General features: G+C 38.6%; 1 protein-coding gene across 1 annotated transcript in view; it reads right to left on the reverse strand.

Annotated features, from left to right (window-relative positions):
- col8a2 (collagen, type VIII, alpha 2) overlaps positions 1–10,724 on the reverse strand; it is a 63,970-nt gene extending 53,246 nt beyond the window's left edge. The window contains exon 1 of the mRNA XM_038279183.1: positions 9,994–10,724. The gene's annotated coding sequence lies outside the window, so the exon portion shown is untranslated. The remainder of the gene's footprint in view (positions 1–9,993) is intronic.
- Positions 10,725–22,277: the final 11,553 nt, after the last annotated feature.

Genomic DNA, 22,277 nt, shown 5'->3' on the forward strand with positions numbered 1-22,277 from the left:
TTGTCTTTTTTTCACTGTAGCTTTATTCTGAATCCCAACTGAGGAAACTGAAGTCTGCAGTGTTGGTAAAGCTTCACTGTGTTATTTGGTGACTTTCTGGATGAAATGGTTATGCTCTCCAGTAATTTTGGTATATTGATCATTCTTGAGAGGTTTGTCGCTGTTATACAGTATGCTTTTCATTTTCTAAATAATTGCTCTCAATGTGGATTACTGGAATAATAATAGTTAAAAAAAAACTTTAAAAATGTCTGTGTACCCCTTTAAATGTTAATATAATATATATGTACTGTGTAAATCTGACAACCGGGGGGAAATGGATAACAGCTATAACAGATCTAATGCAGGAGAAACTGTTTTGAAGAAAACGCCGTCTAGATGTTTCATTCTGCCATTTTATTTCATTTTTGTTGAAAGCATATTTGGAACAAAGATTGTGGGGTTGGAAGTGGTAAAGTAACTTACAGAGGAGAGACAGGAGAGTCCAAATTACTGAATATTACCCCGTCCTGCCGAATTGTCTTATTTCTCTGAGAGAGAAGAGGAGATTCGGAAGCCAGTCTGGATGGAGAAGACAGCTTCCCAGGAGATGCATGTGCCAGCCTTCAATACAACCATTCATCCATCAAACAATGCAGATGAAACAGTTAGGAGAGCCTCAAAGACTATCTAGCCATAAATGTCCTGCTTTGCTAGCAAAGGACTGTAGTAACTAAAACCTATCCCCATTTAGCCCCTCTTTCTCCACTCTGGATGTTCTTTGGACATGAAATAGAAGTACATCACAATTCTTTTTGCAAAGTGGATAATAGATGGAACAAATGTAATGTTATCTGTACTTTAATTTAATAAAATTAGCCCAAGGTGTTACTATATAAATTTTTTTTAAGCAATATTCTTTTTCTAGCCTGAGGGTGTTTTTTAAAATGATTTTCAAACAACATTATCTACTTGACTTGGAATCTGTCTTTAGTATTAAGTGAACTGTCTTTGTAATGTACCTTTAGCCTTAATGTATTGTGAATGGGTGCTATATAAATAAAGTCAATTGAACCGAACTCACCCCCTTTAACCTATTCGGCACTTCACTATTATATGAACAACAAGGAAAAGGCCAAAAATTGAGGCAGAGAGCGGTGATATCATACAAATGTTTTTCATCATTCTCACAACTGAATTTTATTGAAAACCTTCTGCTGAAACTCTGCTCTGCACATTGTTTTCTGCAAGCAGATCATTAACCTCTCATGTGACTTTTTCATTCTTTTTTTTTTTTTTTTTTTGGGATGTTTCTCCAAGCAGCCAAACTACTGGGCTCTGTGTTACCCTGCCATACAGTATATGTAACATAGGGATAAAGTCAGACATAAGGGCCTAATTTCTAATGACAGTATGCACGCACACACAGAGGCAGACTTACAGAGAGGTTTAGTCAAAAGCATAGTCCCTACAACAACATTAAAAAGAAAAACCACAAATCAGTTTTAAAAAAGTAGCCTTTCCTGTTTTATCGTCTCACTACTTTTGCTTCTGATTACAGGAAATGATGAAAGCAAAATATTCATTGGAATGGCTGTGTTGCACTTCATTAATGCGTTTGAGCACTTCAGTGAGAAATACAAATTTTAAACATGAAGTTTGGCAGGAAAACAGCTTACTTTTAGCTTTATTTGGATACAAAGCAACAGAAAACTTGAGAAAGGTCTTCTCCTGTCCATCTATTTTCTTCTGCTTTTAATTTTATTCTACCCATTAGAGATAGGGTAGGGCGGATATTGCAGATACTCCTTATATTCTCTGTTCCAAAGAACATTCTTTAGCTCCACCTGTGCAATCCTATGGCCTTCTCTTGGACAGAACATAACTCAAAGGTATCCAGAGAACGCTTCCTTAAATGTTTACTGAAAAGGAATGACCTTGGTGGAGTCTAACCAGTACCTGGAACAAATTCAGCTTTCTTATTTGAAAATGCTATCACAGCTTAGCACAACAAGCTTCAGATAGTGTGTAACAGTGACCACTATGCTCTACGCTCCTGCAGCACCACAATGCCTCTTCTTTGACTTGATGTTTTCCATTGTCTTTAGTTTTCAGCAAACCATCTTACGGTTGTTATCAGCTCAGGTTCCTACAACTTTTAGGTCCTGGAGGCTGCATCCTAAAAGGATGTCACAAACATTGGATGTTTGGAGTCACTTTCCTCAAATCCACTCATGACAAGCGAAAAAACTCTAAAGTCAGAATAAAACAAACAAAAAATTAAAAAAATGCTCCCGTAAATGGTGTATTCCAAAATTAGAGCAGGGGTTTGAGGCTACCAAATGAAAGGTCTGGAAAAGGATAATCTGGGGTTAGTTTGTCTTAGGTATTTTAATGTATCTATTGTCTGTGTCTGCGAGAATGTGCTTTGATAACAACAATATGTGAATTTATTTAAAAGTTAAAAATAAATTAAAATATGCCTACTTTAGGCCTACTGTTCAATGTTCTTATGGCCCCCATTAGGTGGATATTAATACACGTCTTCTATAAAATGTTATTGTCAGATACCCCATTATTTCAACTTAACTGTATTTATAATATAAATAATGTAAATATATAGTTAAAAAGCAAATTTATACAAAGAAAATGCTTAACACTAATAAGTATCAGACCCCAAATCTACATAATAATTAGGGGGAATCAATGAATGGATGCAAATTGGCTGAAAATTACTCTTTTTTACTCAAAACTTTTTTTCAACATATGACATGTCCTTAAACTGTGAAAATAACGAACAAATAAACAAAAATTCCACCTGATAGATTAGAAACGGGTTGTGATCACAGTTTGTGTACATGTAACAGTAGACTAATATTTTAGCAATAAAGGCTCACTTTACTTGTCTGTGTGAAAAAATTGTCTCGATTCACTGATTTTGTTTAGCTTTGTTTCATTCCAATAATTCAGTCATTTGTAATGTTACTGCTACATTAAAGAATTTATGAAGAACTTTTAGTTTTGATTGAATTTGACTCCACCCAGTGGACAAAAGCTGTATTGTTTTGGAGGAAGACAACATTTCCCATGCGGACCAGCTCATAGTGTGATAAAAGCCTGATCTCCCAGTTGCCTACAATTGGATTAAACTAAATTTCCGTTTCCACTGGCTCTATGAAAGATGAATAGCAATGAGGTAATGAACCTAATTAGGGTGAAACAATGTCATATGACAATGTTGAAAAGAAGAAACTTTTAATTAAGTTTTGTACTGTATTCCTGCACCACTGCCACAACCAGCCACTTAGTGCTGGTAAAAGTAATAGAGACGACTTTTGGGGAATGAAAGAGGGGTCTATCAACTAGGTATAAGTTGACGTATAATCATAAAAGTTATGAAAATATTTGATGAAGGTTGAAAAGTTACTTATTGTTGGTTTAACCCTGCGCCTTTTCTTTCTTTCTAGTTAAAGTATTATTGAATCTTAGACCTACGGTATTGCTTTTATCAGCTGTCATTTAATTAATTTAATTCTGAAGGAGGTTTATTCCTGTTATTTTTAGGGTTACTCTCAACTACTATTACTCTCAAAAATCTTCAGGGGATATTACTTTTTACCATTTGGCATTATGCATTTGATTGCTTTGTAATTTGGATTAATCTGGATCTAATGCGATCTAATGTGATTCAAGCTGTATGATAGGATTGTATTGGAATGACCAAGAGTGACCTAAATTAGAATAGAATAGAATTCAACTTTTTTATGACATTGTCACAAGTGGAAAGCAAGGAAATTCCATCTCTGCATTTAATCCATCCCCTTGGGGAGCAGTGGGCTGCCATTGTGCGGCGCCCGTGGAGCAGTGTGGGGTTAAGGGTCTTGCTAAAGGACCCAGAGTGGCAGTCTGTGGGACTGGGGCTTGAACTCAGAACTTCTGGGATCCAAGCAAACTGCCTTGAATAAACTTGTAATGCCCGAAGACTGGCATTACTCCTGTTAATCATCAAGCCTGGCAGTAAAACCCATCAGGAGATCATTAAAGATATGTTTCTTTATCTGTGTTGGTCTTTGAGAGGTCAAACTATTTCCCTTTTCAGTGTGAGCCCATTTTTAGGTTTACAGCAATCTTATTAGGTTAACCTCTAACTGCAGTTTTACTTTTACAATTTCTCTATAGTAATTAAATCAACTCTTCCTTCTTCTTTATGTTGCTACAAGAAATCCGTTTTTGTGTATGATGAAACAAAACAAGTCCTTTCCTTAGAAAATTTAGAGGTGTTTCTGCTCTGAAGTGAAACTTTATTTACTATGGTGGGAATCACATCCTTTTTAAAAATTAAAAGTCGAACGCACAATATACACATAAGTTGTGGAACAAACCTTGTTGATTGATCACATATTTTTCTGAAACTGTTTCCTTCTACAGGAGAGTGGGAAAATTTCATCTGTGTGTGATCATATGATGCATGTGTCACTTGCAAAGCATCCATTTCCTTCTCCAGAGAGTCTGTCTCCGTGAAATAAAATGCATTTTATTACCACACTCCAGGGGGATCATAACACCGCAATAACCCCAGTCGCTTTTCTCTTTTTTTTTTTACAAACACCTACGCACATGTCTAAATCAAGTTCAGACTGAACAATAACAAAGTCTTGAGCTTTTCTAACAGTCTCAAAGGAGTTGTTCCCAATTTCTTATTCACTGTTGGCCCACCAGGGAAAAAATTATATGGATGATGGATCAGAAGCGAGAGGATAAAAATAAACACTTGACTGGAAATGTGTCTGTAACATGATGAAAGCAGGGATAATGGGAGTTTTATACTAAGTAGTTGACCCCATAAAGAGTTTGCCCCTGTCCTCCCTTTGAAAGCCCAAAACATAACCCTTTCCAGACAGTGAACTGAGGTGCAATGAGGTAGCACAGCCAAAAACAGAAGAAAAATCCTTCAAAAAAGGCACCCGACTTAAAGAGGCTACCCTGGCTATTACAGGTCAGCTAAACACATTTCCATTGTGCTCTAGAAGTAGTGATAACAAGAACTATATATAAATATATACGTCCCATGTGGAACTGTGAAAGGATACCACCTGTGCAACAAATCCAGTCTGGAATTCAATTGCTCCTAAATGTCTTTTACAGTAAACTATCAGAATATCATAGAAAATTTTAAGTGTTTTGGAATAACAGCAACTCAGCCATGAAGTGGTTCCCAACGTAAACCACCAGAGCGGATTCATGGAATGGGTTTGTCCAAGCCATACATCACCAATTGCCATGCTAAACATTGGATGCAGTGGTAAGTGGGAACGGTTTTGGAGCTGATCCCTTCCTTTTACAACATGACTGAGCACCAGCACACAAAGAAAGGTCAGTAATACATGGATTCCAGAGTCCTGACCTCAACATGATAGAACACCTAGGATATTAAATAGACTGAGAGTCAGGCCTTCTTGTCCAGCATCAGTGTGTGACCTCACAAATGCATTTCTGGAAGAATGTTCAAAAATTCCCATTATCAAGAAATTAGAAGGTAAGATGTGGACCACAGTGAGGTGTCCTCTTCCTGCTAATAGTTCTAAAGTGGGAACCTATGTCTCCTGGTGCCTTAAATGTTGGTTCCTTCATATTTTTCAGTCACCTTCTGCCCTTTTGCCAAACTTTTGATATATTACCAAAAAACAGTCTGTGATCTTTTCCTTTAAACTCTAGAAAGAGTTGGATTAAAAGTTTGATAGTGGCTAACCAACAAGCACCTCAGAAATAATATGCTTTTAGGATCCACCTTGCCAACACTTTGATTATTTCCAATACTGATAAATATTCAGGATGTATTTACACCTTACACATTTGGTCTTCTTTAAATGAACCATAGTTTATTCCTCCTCTTTGTCAGGATCTTTTAAATAGATGCAAGAGAACCCCGGTCTGGTCAAAACAATTGGACCGAGAGCCACTTCTGGAGATGGTCTTGGTCTGTTTCCAAACAGAATAGTGTGGTCAACATAGCAAAGCAGGTTGTTCTGAAATCAGAAGTGATCTGCTATCTGTTGCTTAGCAATGCTGTGGGGTTGCAGGATGTACTATCCAACACATTCCAAAATTCAAAATAAAAAGTGATTTAACAAGAGTTGGATGAGGTGTTCTTGACGTGCAATTGATGATTTAGTAGCTATAGTGAAAACACAAGTTTGCAGAATTGCAGTGCACACAGGACCACCATAGTAGCTTTCTGCCGTTTATTGTTCTCTACTCAGCCTTGCCCTAGTCTTTTCTTTACCGACAGAGGAATTATTGGACACATGGAAGGTGTACTTCACTCGCAAAATAGAAAATGTAAGAGCAAATCTCACTGGATGAAAAATGAAAAACAAAGAATCTGCTTTTGGTCTGGACAAAAGGATGTTCCTGGTATGAATACACCCAAAGATCTTTCTCACTTTCTTAAATGTGGAGCTATTCCACAAGTGGACATGAAATCATTAATTTCTACCCTAGCAATAGGAATCCAGTCTTAGGTTTGAAACATAAATGCAGCAATTAGTATTTTCAATTGATTTATTGACCAAAAACATATCAGAGACATCAATGGAAAACAGCAGCCCAGTAGAGTCAGAATAAAGCTGGGTTGAAGTTGATAAAATGAAGATGTCACACTGCATTAGGTCAGAACAGCAGTGTCTTACCAACAGAGAAGTCATCAACACTTGTACTATAGGCTGCCTTTGGAAACATGAGATGCTGTTGTGAAAAAAAAGAACACTGGAGGTCTTTACATTTGGCTCCAAACAAAACTGCTTAAATGTATTCTACACCATGCTTTTCTCTCAGTGTGAAGATCAACAGCTGTCCTTAGAGAACAAAGTTGCTTTGACAAGTGTAAAAAGGTCAGAAAGATTAGGGGAGATGTTTAGAGGAGTCGTGGCAATATCGTGTTGACAACCTCTACCTTCACTATAATTTTCTTTCTACCAGAGTTCCTGTGATAAGTCCCGACTGATAGATGCTGTTCTCAACCCATTCTGCTCTATGAGCCCTTTCTAAGAGCAAACCAAGCGCTGACAGAGTCAATGGGAGGTGGAGGAAAAATAACAAGGGGTGTCTGCCAAGCCTCCCTACTGTTTGCTCTCCCTCTCTTTCTCTCCCTTTCTTCATCCTCCTGTTGCTGCCAACCCAGTGGAAAAACTTCCTCTGCTCCAGACAGTTATGAGAGACTGAAACCACGAGTGGGATATTGATAAACGAAGATATGGAATAGAAGGCAAATAAATCATGGAACAATAAGGAAAACCTCTGCATGAGAGATAATTAGACTCTACTTTTCAATTTCCCTTTCTTCTTATGCTTGTCCTTTGGCTCATACAGAGCCAGAACTGTCTCTCTAGTAATAAGCTGCCCGATCCATTTTGAAGGGACAGGCATTTGTGTCGATTCACTATCTTGGCTCATTGCAGAGCGATTTCCACATATTTTACTTAACTGTCCAGGCCAAAATGGCTACTGGTGGAGTGAATACAAGCTCAAAGAGCATAAACAGAAGGAAGATGGAGAAAAACTGCAAACTTTTAAGCTTCTGCAGACAAAAAAATATTTAGGGTTTTAGCAGATATGTCTTTTTCTCCGCTTCCCTTTCAAGCCGAAAAACAAATCCAGCCTATTAGTCTTGAACGATTCAGTCCAAGCTTTGATTAAGACCAGAACCTGTATTTAGTTCCCACCACTCTTTATGCAATGCAGTATTTTACCAGAACCAGTTAGCATTCCTTCTAATGTGCACTCAAGACTGTTCACGCATCTAGGGCTAAAATTACAGATATCAAGGAAGGAGGAAAAAAAACAAAACAATATGGCTGATAAAAAACACCATCAGAGCCTGATTTTAAATTATATCACCTCCCCATTTTCAGTTTGTCTGCTCTGAAAGATAATGAAACAAAGGGCTTTGATAAAACAAGTGTGTCTGTACTTCATTGTGTGTATGTGTTTTTTGTGTTCCAGCACCGTAGAGAACTAAGAGGGCGTTTACCTCTGGGAGTGAATGACTGGCATTCTTCTTCATTTCCTGTTAGCACTGGAAGTAGTGGAGGCACATGTGCTGGCAAACTCTTGAACACAAGAGCATATGCAAAAGCATAAAGTTGCTCAGCGCAGCACAAAAGAACGTGGGGAGAACATGAGGGAGCCAAACACTGAAGAGAAAAAAACATCCTTTGAACAGACCCAGGACAGTAGGACGGTTGCTAAGGATGGTAATGGATGTGAGGGCAGAAGGACAAAACCTTAAATATGATTACCAGTACGACATTAATCTACTGTGTACTTAATGCATGTTAGCTTGGAATTTGGCAGAAAATTGCAGTGCCCCCTTGTGGATATAAAATATAACATGTTTCCCAGGCCTGAGAAGATTACCTTGGAAGGTTATCGATGACAAGACAGACAGACAGACAGACAGACAGACAGACAGACAGACAGACAGACAGACAGACAGACAGACAGACAGACAGACAGACAGACAGACAGACAGATAGATTTATAGGTTTTACTATGTTTGAAATCTTTGTTTATAGGGAGTGCTTCACCCATGTAGTTGTTTGCACTACACGATAGTTAAAGTACACCACGTGTGCCCTCGGGAATATCCAGCATGACCGTTGTTTGTGTATACTTGGACGCGCTTTGGCACTTTACACAAGAGGCCCTGATCAGGCCTGGCATGTGCGGTTTTAGAAAGGAACCACTCGCGCCAGTCACACTTGAGCTGCCTGCAACCTCAAGTCAGCCCATGGCTGGCAAACTTCCAGCCCGTGTAGACTGCAAATCACTTGAAGCCAGAGGAATAGGCTGTCATATCCACAGCAAAGAAGACTGGCATCACCCTTGTTCTTGCCTTCGTGAAGACAAAAAACAGGCAGACCAGTTTTTTTATCGACCTAACAGTAGTTAGCCTCAGGCAAATAGAGCTTTGGACATCACCTTGACTCAAGTCCTGTTTAGTGGTCCAAAAGATGGCATAGTATATATATATACTTATGTAAACTCTTGCACTCTTTTGACACAACCTATACACCTGTTCTCAATTGCCCTCAATATATAAAGGGATGCTGCCAAATGTTTTGAATTGTAAAAGTTAGGATCAACATTATTTTCATTGGAATACTTACTGAGACAGTCAACCAAAAACCGATGCACTTATGGTAACAGGAGTTCTTAGTTTTTCATCTTTGTTTTCTTTTTTTTCCTTCTCTCTCAGAGTCTCTTTGTTACCCATATGAGACAACCAAAAACTTGGAGTCACAACTATTTGTCCTTTCTAAGTTTTTGGTGAAGGGATGTTGTTACTGAAGGAATGCAGCATTGCCTGCCAGAGGCGTCACAATGGATGGAACTAAGCAACAGTGGAGGAGAAAAGAGAAGAGAGAAAAGAGAAAAAGAAACTAGTTTCTAACTTTTGGCAAAAAATTTGAAAATATCTTTGACCTTTAGTTACACCTTTGCTTTGAGATTCATCCAGAAAAAGCATTTTCCTTTGAGACCATACCAGAACATAACCTGCTGCCTCACTGTTATGAGATATGCCACGCCTGTTTAACATCATCAGCTACCCCAAAAATGTGTGGGATGAAGTCCGTCTAAGTAAAGACTGGAATTCCTAGTCACAAAAGAGAATTTAGAATGCAAGTATACTTTCTAGAGGAGTGAGCTTTTTATACCATAAGGGCATTCAAAAAAAAAGGGGTGAAGTAGAAATTTGTGAACAGACTGAAGCCACGTTCTTTTTAATCTTTAAGTCTGGTATTTAGTGAACTAGCTTAGGGGTGAGGAGATTTACTCGAGTCTTATGACTGAGATGCTGAATCTGTTTTTTATACATTTTTTCCCTCTTTCCTTCTCTCTCCTTCTGTTTCTCTTGGCCCGGTTCATCTCAGCCACATGTGATAAAATGAATTGATGACAGGACGTGGGGATGCAAGTAGAGCCAGAGAAAATGTGAGGACAGGTAGCGCTTACCTCTCCCTCTGTTGCGGTGTTGTAGGGCAGGCAGGCTAGGGTAGTTGCAGGTGTGCTCTTCAGGTCGGTCTCTCTTTTCTGCCACCCACCTTGCTTCAGCCACGCGAGTCTCCCATGAGATGTGGCAGTATCAGATGTTCAGTGAACATGCAGTCAAAAATACGGAGAGGGGTCCTCCAGGACAAACGGCTTCTAAACTGGTCTGATGCTCTTGCAAGTGCAGAAAGTTAACTCAAAAAAAGTAGAAGAAAACAACCAAAAATAAAACTCAAAACTTAGACTTTGCTGCAGATGAAATAATTCTGTTCTTAAAGTTTTTTTCTGTGTCTGGCAAGTCAAATCCAAGACAAAGTCCAACCAGAGATGGTGAAATCTAAAGAGAGGATGAAAGTAAAGGAAGGGGGAGAAATCCTCTCTTTGCTGTCTTCAAGCGGTCCAGGCGCAGGTCTGAGGGGCACCTTCCCAATGTGTGCACTCTCACTCTCCAGGGTGGAAAGTAGGAGGGAAGGAGCAGGACATAGAGGGAGAGGGAGTGGAGGGAAACTCAGTGTGTCAGTCAGTCAGGTCAGGCAGGGGAGCAGCAAGGCAGTGTATTTGGAGCTGAAGGCTGTGGGTCCCACTTCAGAGACTTATAACTGCGGGCTGTGCACCTCTCTGCTCCAATTTCTCTGGCTTACACTCCGCCGGTCCCTCTCCCACTGGCTTATTTTGGGAAAAGACAGCCTGGATTGTTCATTGAGTTAACCCCTTTTGAACAAAAAGCAAGTGTATGTAGCAGAAAACAGAGAAGGAGGGGAGTGAGTAGGATCGGGTGGGTTACTAGCCGCAAAAAGAGGGGTGGGGTAGGATGATGTGAAGGGGGAAAAAAAACAAACATGAAAAATGGAAATATGGGAGAGCCTTTTGGCCATATACTGTATTTCCATTTCATTTCTATGTAATCAGCCCATTCCGCATGTAATGACTTTTCATATCAGGTCAAACAAACTCTTTGGAGTAACATTTGAGCTTGTTAGGTATAGAAAACATGTTACAGTTTGTGAGTTCAACAAGGATTATATGACCCCAGTACTAATTCAAATTATGTTAGATAAGGTTTTTCCATCTACAAGTCTTGGTCTGATGGTACATTAAAACTAATGTAACCAAAGCAATATACTATGCTTATATTTTGTTAGGGGTAGTCTTATTTGTAACCATTAAATTGTTAAATGGTTAATTGTAACCATTCAATTATACCTGGTTTACTACTAACTAAAGGTGGATCAAGTACCAAAAAAAGCAAACCAAAATAAAAGTAGCACTACTTTAACATCTTTTCACTCTAATAAAAGTAAAGAGAATCCATGCAAGAAATCCATCCACTAATAGTAAAAAAGTTATTGATAAAATGGCTACTCAAGTACCCAATAATTTTTTGGCTTGTAATATATGATTTAATGTTTAAAGTTTTGTAATCAGACAGAAAGGTATAAAAAAAAAATACAATGATATAACCTAAGTACAAAATAACGAATCGCGACAAAAGAAAAAAAATCAACAGAACCTTCTAAAACCAATACTTACCCATAAGTAATGCATTATATTAGCAATGAATAAAGAACTTTTATTAAAAATATCTACAGTTTACTATATTTCTATTTAATCTTGAAGAGCTCAAGTGTTTTGTTGTGGGTAGAGTAACCAGATATTTTATTAAAATTAAGAAAGCGATGATCTCACAACAGTATTAATTGACTAATAGTGTCTTGCAAGGAAAAGTGCAACTACTTTTAAAGTACTTTTTTACGAAGTTAGTCAAGTAAATGTAACTGAAATGAAACCAGTTACTATCTGCTTGTGGTAAAAAAAAAATATATTTTTTTTTTTAGCCAGAGAAAATAAATTATAATTCTGTGTATTATATCATTTAGCTATATTAATTGTTTTCCATTGCAAAAAGCTATGTCTTCATTAAACTTACATCATGCTTCTATTTCCTTAATTTTTTCATATATATGTCCTGTTATGATTCCATAGTAACATGTTTTGATTTAGTTCCAGTTGATTAGATGCAAGAGAAAAAAACTACAGAATGAGAGGTTTTCCTGCCTGATAAACTTAAAACTTTACCTTTAAGGTCTCGTTGTAAAGTAACCAGTAGCAGCTGGGTAAGTGCGGAATTAATGAAATGCTATTCTCCTTAATAAGGAAAGTTTTAACCATCACTTCAATGTCTTCATAATAAAAGCAAATAGGTAAGGATGAAGTTCAGGTATAATAATAGTAGCGCAGCAGAAAATTTGGCCTATTTCATTTTTTGGACACACTAGTTATAGTATCCTGAAAGAGTGTTCACAGACCTTGAACTTTTTTATGTTTTATAATGTTGCAACCACAAACTTCATAGTATTTTATTAAAATGATATTTGATAGACCAAACTAAGCCGAGTATAATCGGAAGGAGAGGGAAAATAATACATGGCCTTCATTTTTAAGATAAAAATCTAAATACTGAGACATGAAATTATAGAACAGTCTTTGTTGCAATTACAGCTGCAAGTCATTTGATGCATGTCTCTATCTGCTTTACATGTCAGTAGATTGACATCTTTAAACATTCAAATTTAGAAAACCTCAGCCAGATTGGAGACTGGAAAAATATCTGACAAGCTGGATTTATGCCTGGAGGTCTTATCCTTCTAGAAGTTTAACTCCTATCCTGGCCTCAGGATCTTTGAGCATTGACATTACCTCTCACCAGCTTCCTCATGCCCGTGGACAAAAAAAAAAAAACCCTCAGCATAGTACTGCCAATACTGTGTTTTACTGAAGGGGATGTGTTCAGGGTTAGGATGTATTTTATGGTATTTTATATATTTTTTTCCAACAACAGAAAAACTAAAGAAAAAAAAAAGCTGAGAAAAAATATATAAATGGATGAATTCTATTTACATTAGGGGACTTTTAAAGGACACTTAGTTGCTTTGGATTATATTTAGGAATATTAAACCAAAGGTGCATGAACACAAATGCATGTGCTGGTCTATCAAATAAATTCTCTTTTGCAAATTATAAAAAAGCTGAACTTATTTTCATATTTGAATATTTTTCATAATAGTGATTTATTAAAGACTAACAGGGTTATAAGGTTGGGTAGAGTCAGAGTCTGAAAGGGAGAATGCCCATCTAGCTAAGACCTACACAATTGTAGCTTGAAAAGTATATTGCTCTTTTTTTCTGATTGGGCAAGATGGTATAGGTACTAATATATAGATTTAATTATAGATACAGTCATAAGAACACAGTTTTTAAAGGTTTAAAGAGTTCTCCAGATGTTCCAGTTGGTATTGATTTAAAGACGGCTCTGTCATTTGAGCAACACCCACTGATTCATTCCTTCAATCCACACACGTTTCATGCAGTTATCAAAAGCTGGCAGTCTCGCTACAATCCTCTCACTCGTGTTTTGCTCAGGAAGAGTAATAAACGTCCCCAGACTGTATAATCTACTGATCATTAGAGCTAAAGTTGAGCTGAACTCAACTTTTCCTCACATGAGAACTGCAGACAAATTCTCCTGCAGGGGCATGTTTGGATCATGTCTATTACTTTAATGGGAGCTGCTGTTTGAACAGTGTCATTATGGCGAAATTTATATGCATTTGCAGGATTTCATGTGCCATATTTGGCAATGTCAATCCAAATTAAGTGATTAAACATGGAATAAAGTGGGTTTCCTTTGCTCATAGACATCCATACTGTATCGGTGGAAGGTCATAGGCATTCCATTGTTCATTGTGGCATCAGAATCTACAGGATCTCTTATGAAAACCTATTTGGTAGGGTGGTGGAGCCAATGAAATTGAATCAGCTTTAAAAAACAAGCAGCAAGGCGTCATGTCTGTGAAAGAGCCATGGTGCAACTGAATGGCTCTGTGAGCACATAAAGGATGGAGTGACCAGATGCCAGGTGATGATGTCATCAATAGGACCCCTGTGTGGAAGTCTGGCCTGCCATTCATTCATCAACCAGGTGTGTGCTCCTGCGTGATCACACCCTATCAAACAAGAAGGCTCAGTGAGGCAGAAAATTGGTCAGTGGAGTCAACACCCAAAACACGAAAGAACGCCTTGGCCTCTCCAAGTCATGGCTACGCTATGGTTGCAAGGAAGAATTCCGCATCTGGCTCCTCAAAAAGTTAATGCTGGTAGTCAAAGACACATTAATGCTCACTCATGTCCTTTGGTCAGGACACACCCCTTCAGAAATCCCAAAAACTGTTCTTTTAGAGCTGGTTCAATATTGCCTCTCAGTCCCATGCTTTATAAGGTGAAGCATTCCTGATGAAAAGGGGGAAAACACCTGGTTGTCATAACTTTCTGCATTTTTTTCCCTCTCTACTTCACCGCACTTTTCTACTTCTCTCCATTCCATTTGAAAAAAAATAAAAATAACAAACAGAGGCAACTTTACAGACTGGAAAAGCCTTCACAGAGAGCCACTTGCCATTGATGTTCACCAAACACAGGCCAAAAATAAGCTGTGAAAGGCAGGTTGGCGTCATAGATACACTTAACCCTTTACCACACCCACTGTGGCCAAACATAGGTCAACTGTTTCAACGTATAGAGGTCTGTTCTTGCCGGAGGTGGTGTGATTAGGGTGGAGTGGATTTGTTTGGGGGTTGCATGGAGCATGTATATTACTTAAGAGGGTTTTTTGAATGGTTAGAGTGTGCACCTGGGTGGGGTTGTTTGTGAGTTTTCACGTGACTTGAATAAGTTAATTCATTCCCACCCCGTTCCTACTCTATGGCTTTAATTGTGTTAACTGTGTTACATTAAATGATTAGTGCTGCCGATTACTCTGAGTTTTACGGTCTTCTATTATCAATTATTTAATGTTTTGATTGGTAGTTGCCAGCCTTTACAGACAGCAGGATTTTTTTCTGCATTTTATCTCATTATACCATTGAACTTCAGTGACAGCTATGATAGATAAAAACCAGGTAACGGGTGTTCTTTTTAAGTTTTAAATAAACAAAACCACACCAAATTAACTATTTTGTACAAGTCTGGAGTAACACCTACAGGAAATCACTAAAAACATTATGCATGCTGCAGAAAAGAGACATTATGATAGTTCACAAACAAGATAATAGGAACCCACTAGCCCAGTTTTAATTCATTACTGCTTGCTTAATTTCTCTGATCTGGTAGAATTTCAAACTGCATATATTCTCGATGTTGAGACAGGGTATAATTACAGGGATAATCAAAACTCCAAAATCATATGTAAGAGAAAATTTTAAAAAATGGGGTTTCAATAAATTATGTAAAATATTAAAAAAGCAAGTGTTTGTCATGATTATGGTGCTGATGACTGGCTTAATGGTTTATTACATTCAACTGATTTGCTCCGCCCAGTTTCTAATCACTGTTCATGTTAATCACCTGCTCTTGCCTCTATTTAAGGGTCTTGCTCCCAGCCATCAGTGCCAGATTATTCAAGCCTTTTGGTAAGAGTTCTCAGGCGTAAATGTTGTTGTTCTGATTGGCTGATCCTGACCAGTTTTGCCCTCGGATCTTTTAGCCTGACTGTTCCTGTTTCTAAATTGGACGTCTGACCTGTCTTTGGGCTCTTTTTAGATTCTGCTTGTGGACTGAACCTGGATCCGTCTCCTGACTTCGACTTGGATTTTTCCTCAGCACCTCTTCGGATTTCTGATCTTCTGGTATGGACTCTTGTTAACTTCTCCTCACCGGCTTGGGCTTCATCTTCTGGATACTCCTCTCTTCCTTAGCCTGTTTTGATCTACTTGTCAGCCAGTTCAGCAGTCTTTAAGCTCCAGCATTCGGAACTCTCTGGGCGGTATTCACCGCATGCTGTTGTTAGCCATCCGGCTGGATTCTACTACTTCTTCTGGGCCAGACAGATGTGATGAGATACATGGCACATTTGCCATGTTCAAATACAAATATTTTGTATTCTCAATTCCAAAGGCTGGAATAACAGGGTCAGTCTTATTGGGTTAGAACCAATCAGATAAATTCAGATGTGACACAAAAACTCCAAGCGATGCTCTCTTTGTAATATTGTAGTCTGTGAAACATTGCAAGGGGAGATTAGCAAATGTGTCCTTTGGAAAAAGAAATTACATTAAAGCTTTCCCCTGTAAAGATTTTAATGCTAGATTAATCTAACATAGGGCACCATAAAGGGTATCATTGATTAACATCGTTCTCCTAATTAGAAAGATGAAAGAGGTCTATACTTTTCATCATAAGTATACCTCTGCTATGAGAGACAAAATGAGAAAGGAAAAACAAACCAGAAAAAAATACTGTTGGATTTTTGAAGAATTAATTTTTGAATTATTGTGGAAAACAAGTATTTGTTCACCCAAAAACAAGTGAGTTGTTTGGGCTTTACATACCTGCGCTTCTTTATGAAGCTCCAAAAGGCCTGAACACCAGTTACGTACAACTTTTTAATCTGCAATCCGATTTTTTTCCAAACTGACTGCATATAGAGCAGCTCTAACTAGGCAGGGTGAGCAGATCGGTGCAGATTTTTGTGCTCCACACAAACTGAAACAGTTTCCCACTTTTGACTGGGACAGATTATGAAAAGTTATTCAATATAAATACAAATAAAATAAAGAAAACATCCGGCCCAGCTATAAAGCAAAACCCCACTTGATGATTCTGTGCAGCATCCCAAACCAGAACAAATAGAGAATTTTTGTAGGCCTATATTTAAAACATAATGGGAACTAGATTTAAAAAAAGAAAAATGCAACAATAAGGTTGTGGGATGGCTTATATGCTTGCCGAGGCAGTGAGAGGTGATTCTAAGAGAAAGATCTATGACGTTTTTCAAAGTTTAGTTTTTTTTATACGGAGTAGAGAATGATGAGATTCACTTACCTGCTCTGTCTACCCCTTGTTATTATTTTTCTTTTTCTAAGGCTCAAAGAGGATCACTATTTTACTATATCTGTTTTCTGTCCTTCTTAAGTTTTTGTTTTCTTTTTCGAGGCGACTGATAAACTGCTCTTTCTGTCCCTCATTGCTTTTGTGAGGCTTAAAGAGGATCCCTAATTTAAACGTTCCCTGTCCTCCTGAACTCCTATCATGGGTAAAGTTTTTTCCGGTGCCCTTAACAGATTTAAATTTGATTTTATTTTCAATATTCCACCAAAGCGGATGGGTTTTACTTTGTATTCACGTCTCATTTCCTGTCAGACCCATGAAGTTGCTGCTGAATTACTGCGTAGTCCAACTAAAACAGACCTGCAGTTTATCTCTGTTGGAGCTATGCAAGCCCTCTTGGAATAAATCTTATCGGGTGTGATGATTCGCATTGACTTTCAATTAATGCTAAATCCCACAACCTCCTCCGACACGATTTTCTGTCGATTTGGATGCAGAATTGGATTTGGTGTGTTCTCGCCTTTACTGTACTGTACCTGTAATAATGGTACCTGTTTTACCTGTTATATGTACTGTATAAAAGACACCTTTCTACAGGCTCAGTTAGGTTACAAAAGGAATCATGGCCAAAACCAAAACCTATTAAGATACAGCGGGAAGAAGATTTTGGACCTGCATCAGACTCAGAAGAGTGTGAAGTCAACTGTGCGAGCAGCTGTAAGGAAATTGGAGACATACAAGACCATTGATAAACTCCCCATGATCACAAATACACTTGGACATCAACGGACTGGCACCTACATTGAATTTAAAGTCCTGGCCAGTCTCCAAACCTCAAACCCATAAAAAAATTTGGTGAAGGAGTTTCCCAGTGGCTGCTCCAAAACACCACTGCTCTTGAGGAGATCTGCATTGAGGAATGGGACAAAATACTCAACTCAACTCAACTTTATTGTCAAATGTGCTACATGTAAACATACAACACAGATGAAATTTAAATATGTGCGCTTGTAGTCGTGAGGACACGACGATGACTTAGAAAACACCGTTTTAGCTGGAGCGCGAGGAGCCGCTGCGTTCGTCCGCGCCGCCATGATGATGATACCAGCTACGGTATCTGCAAACCTGGTGAAGACATACAGGAAACATATGATCTCTGCCATTGCCAATAAAAGTTATCCTACAAAGTATTACGTTAAACTTATAGTATTTACCCAGCACTTATTTTCCACCAAAGTTTACAAATGAATTATTTGAAAGACTGCCGGAGATAGGTATTTGCCCACTGCGACCCTGACAAGGACTAAGCAGGAGTTAATGGATGGATGGATACTCCCAAAGTGAATTTGAATATTGTTTTAGTGTATAGATCTTTCATTTTTGTATTTCACAAGTTGTTGTAGACCGGAATTCCTCAATTCCGGTCCTCAAGTTCTGGTGTCCTGCACTTTGTGCGTGAGCTTCTGCTTCCACACATAATTCAACTGCATTAAATGATCTCCTCAGGATGCAGTCAAGTTCTTTAGAGATTTGCAAATGAATTGATAATTTGATGCTGGTGTGTTACAGCAGTGAAATATCTTAAAGGTGCAGCAAACCACTAGCGTGGGTGCCATTCCGAACTTAGTCCCGCCCACAACGTTTGAGGTCGGGAAGTTCGGTCTGGCATTGCTCAGTAGTAGCGCGAGTATGCTCGCACAATATCTGGCGGGCCAATCAAATTGTCAGGGCGGGCTTTATACGATGACGGACAGATGATCAACAGTAACGTAATCAACCACATCACCAAAGCACGCTTGGGTGACAACAACAATGGCTGCCGCTGGAGAGTTGAGGTGTGTAGATTCTGCTATTAGGTCTGTTCTAGAAGATATAGACAGCAAATTAATTTTAAAAGAGGAACAGAGAAACGCGATCAAGGCCCATCTTCTTATTCTAGGCGTGAAACTGCACACTTTGATTTTTGTTGACAACAACTATGCGTCGCTTAACATACGTCACACACTCCATTGCTCTTATTGGTTGTAGGTCTATCCAATTGAGTGCAGAGGCATTTTTTTTCCTGGTTCGTTCAAAACACGCCCCATAATCACAGCTCTATGGAGCAGTATCAGACTCATATTCTGACTAGAATTGAGTCGGACTACGCCAGGCTAGCAAACCACACCTTGAGGACCAGAATTGAGGATCTCTGCTTTAGCTGTTGATAGCTGCAAGCAGGAAGGATCTTCTGTAGCTGTCTGTCTTGCATCGGATCTGGAGGAGGCTTTGTAGAAACTCTGCTGGTGTCTAACAGTGTTCTGAAGATGGGGCACACTGTTGTCTGTGATGATCTTCCCTTTCTTAGGAAATTCCTATTTTTCAATCGCCAGGGGTTCTACAGGAGTTTCTACAGCAGAGCTGTCCTTCTTTATTAATTTATTGAGCTTTTTAAGGTTATTTGCTGTGATGCTGCTACCTCAGCTGATGATGGAAGATTCTGCAAAAATTGAAGGACCTTAAGAGAGCGTTGTGCCCCCAGTCAGGTTTGTTGTCCAGGTGATCACCAAGGTATTTTTAGTCCTTTACCACCTCCACTTCTTCTCCTATGATGATAATAGGATTCAATGTGTTTCCTTTACTTCTGAAACAATTTTGTTTGCTCCCTTAAACGACTTTGTTTCCAGGTTTGAAGAAGTTTCACTTCCCATGAAGGAAGCTTTTCCCAATTCAAATTGTCAGAAATAGCATTGAGTCTATGTTAGGAAAGAAACAGAGGAGGTGGAGTCAGATTTCAGCTTTCAAAAACCTACAATGCAGCAATTGAATTGATTCCTTCCCGCTATCATCGCAACCCCAACCCACTTACAGGGGAACAGAAGACTATTCAGCCAGGCCAACAATTCCTCCTAACGACCCCCCTTTCAGAGATATGGACAGGTAGGGTGTATTGCAGGCTAACAAAGAAGCCGAATGAGCCCCATTACTAAGGGGCAGACCTGTTTGTCCATTTCAATTTGTTCTAAGCCAAAAAAAGTTTTATTTCTTGATAGCCCCTTTCAGACATTTTATGCAATTGTACATATGAAATATACATAATTTTTGAATGTGATAAATTAAAATGATTTTACTTGGTGGTCTAAAATAAATTCATTAATTTAATTTACATTTTTTTTTTTTTTTTTTACCTTTCCTTGATTTATACTTTAATTCTTTAAAAAAAGTCGAAAACCTAGGTTTTTGTCTCTAGATTTAGGGGCATGCATTTTTACCAATTCTTCTTTCCATTAAAAAGCAATCACAGTAAGAATGGACTCATAGTATAATGTGAACAGAGGTGGTAACATTATTTCACTGATTCTTAAACAGATATTGGTCTGTTCTTCGACTGGGCTGATCTTGAACATAAATATCCCATAATGTTTATGTTGTATATCCAGAAATGTTGTCAAGTCCTCTTTGCTGATTCATGATTACAGTTTTTAAAGTTTGTGGTTGTGTGGCAAAAAGTATAATGAGTCTATATACCACAATAAAGTGTAATCCAATACACTTTTTTTAATTGAAGCTATACAAGCCTGCGTAAGAAAGCTCAGTGTTAAAGGCTCATGAAAAGACCTGCCTGTCTCTGCAGCTTTTATGGTTCCGCTTCATTCTCTATCCTCCTCGTTGGTTGACAACTCAAAAGCCCAGCTTTATTGTGGGTTGATGTGATTCACTTTTCTGCATTCTAACCTTATACAAGAATTCCTGGCATTTACCAGGCTGTGCTCAGAAAGGTCTAAAAAGAAGAGTGAAAAGGGAAGATAAAAGATAAAAGGGGAGATCTAAAGCTGTTTGAAAAAAGAAGACATAGCCTACTTTGAACAAGATTTTATTAAATTGAGGTCTTTTGATTGGACTGATGTACATTTTGACAGGAAAATTCTTCTGTGGTGGATCTGGGACTCTGCCACTGACTGACAAATGGATGAGGAGCGTGGGTGGGGTTGATGCCAGGGCACATGAGACGATGTGCATCAAGGACAGGGGGAAAACAGACAAACCAGGTAGAGGAAGAGATGGTTTTTGGCCAGACTCCTTCTGGCTCACTTGATGCATATTCTTCAGTTTCCTCTTGGGTAATCATTTGACACTGATAAAAGAGAGAGGAGAGGAGAATGGTGCAGAGAAAAAAGGATGACAGTGTTTCCACCCTGGGAAAAATTCTCTCAGATGGGATTAGTGGACAGCTGGGGTAATTCTTCTGTCTGTGGACCTGTGAAAGACCAGACCAGGAAAAGATATAGGAAAAAAGATCAATGGCACTTTAATAAAATGTACTTACCTTCTTCAAATTAACAGTATAGCACTATTTAAACAAATTTCTCCTTTGTTCTAGCAGGTTATTGTCTTGATGGACTTAAGTGTTATTAAGTGTTATTGATAACTGAGCTGAGGTAGAAGGTCAGGGTTTGAGTATAAAGGAGGAGTTAAACCAAAGGGAAGTAGAGGAGAACTATATGTTTTATTTAGTGACAGATAGTGTGGACTTGTTTTTATGACAGTGTGGGGATTTTAATCTGTTTACACAGCCCAATCATGAGGGCCTATGTTCCTATGGGACCAAAATCCTGGTTCCCATATGATAAAAGAGTAGAAATAATTACCAGGAACTGTTTCAGGAGTGCAACCCTGCTCAATCTCAAACAGAAAGATGTTTTTTAATCGTGTATATATTCACCACCCTTTTCAAAAGTATATAAATACCTCTTGAATGCATCAGGCTTTTAAATTATAAACACAAACTTACATGCACATACACAAACAGTGGCTTTGATCACTCCTACTGGATTGGCCAAGGAGGTCACATGGGGTGTTAATGGTCGTTAAGAGGTTTTGATTGGTTGTTAACTCCTTCATCAGAGTGGTTTTGGTCACATACCTTATTGAAGTGTGACTCAGGTGAAGGCGGTGAATTTTCTGGGTATTGTTCCTAAAGTGTATGTAGGTGAAAGGTTATGTCTTAGACCACCTCCTTTGTTGAGATATGTTTTTTCCAGTTAACAAAGATAGCTTCCTTAACCCCTTGCTCAAACCATTTTTTTTCCCTTTGCAAGAATATGGAGACTCAAAAGAGTGTCCTATGCCTTCAGGTGTAGGTGAACAGCTGAGTCCTGTCCTGAGGAGTTGGTCCTTCTATGTTGAGCCATGTGCCTGTGTGGTGGTTGCTTGGTCTCTCAAATGTAAAGATTGGTGCACTCTTCACTACTCTGAATGGCGTAAACCACGTTGTCAGTCTTGTTTCTTGTATTTGGGGTGAACCTGTTTTTGTCTCGGGGTGTTGCTTTGAAGTGCATCAGGTGCTGGTTGAAAGTCCTCCTGAATGTTCCAGAGACTCCAGCGAC

The sequence above is a fragment of the Cyprinodon tularosa genome, unplaced genomic scaffold (genome assembly GCF_016077235.1).
Source record: "Cyprinodon tularosa strain WSP-4 unplaced genomic scaffold, ASM1607723v1 ctg149, whole genome shotgun sequence".
Lineage (NCBI taxonomy): Eukaryota > Metazoa > Chordata > Actinopteri > Cyprinodontiformes > Cyprinodontidae > Cyprinodon > Cyprinodon tularosa.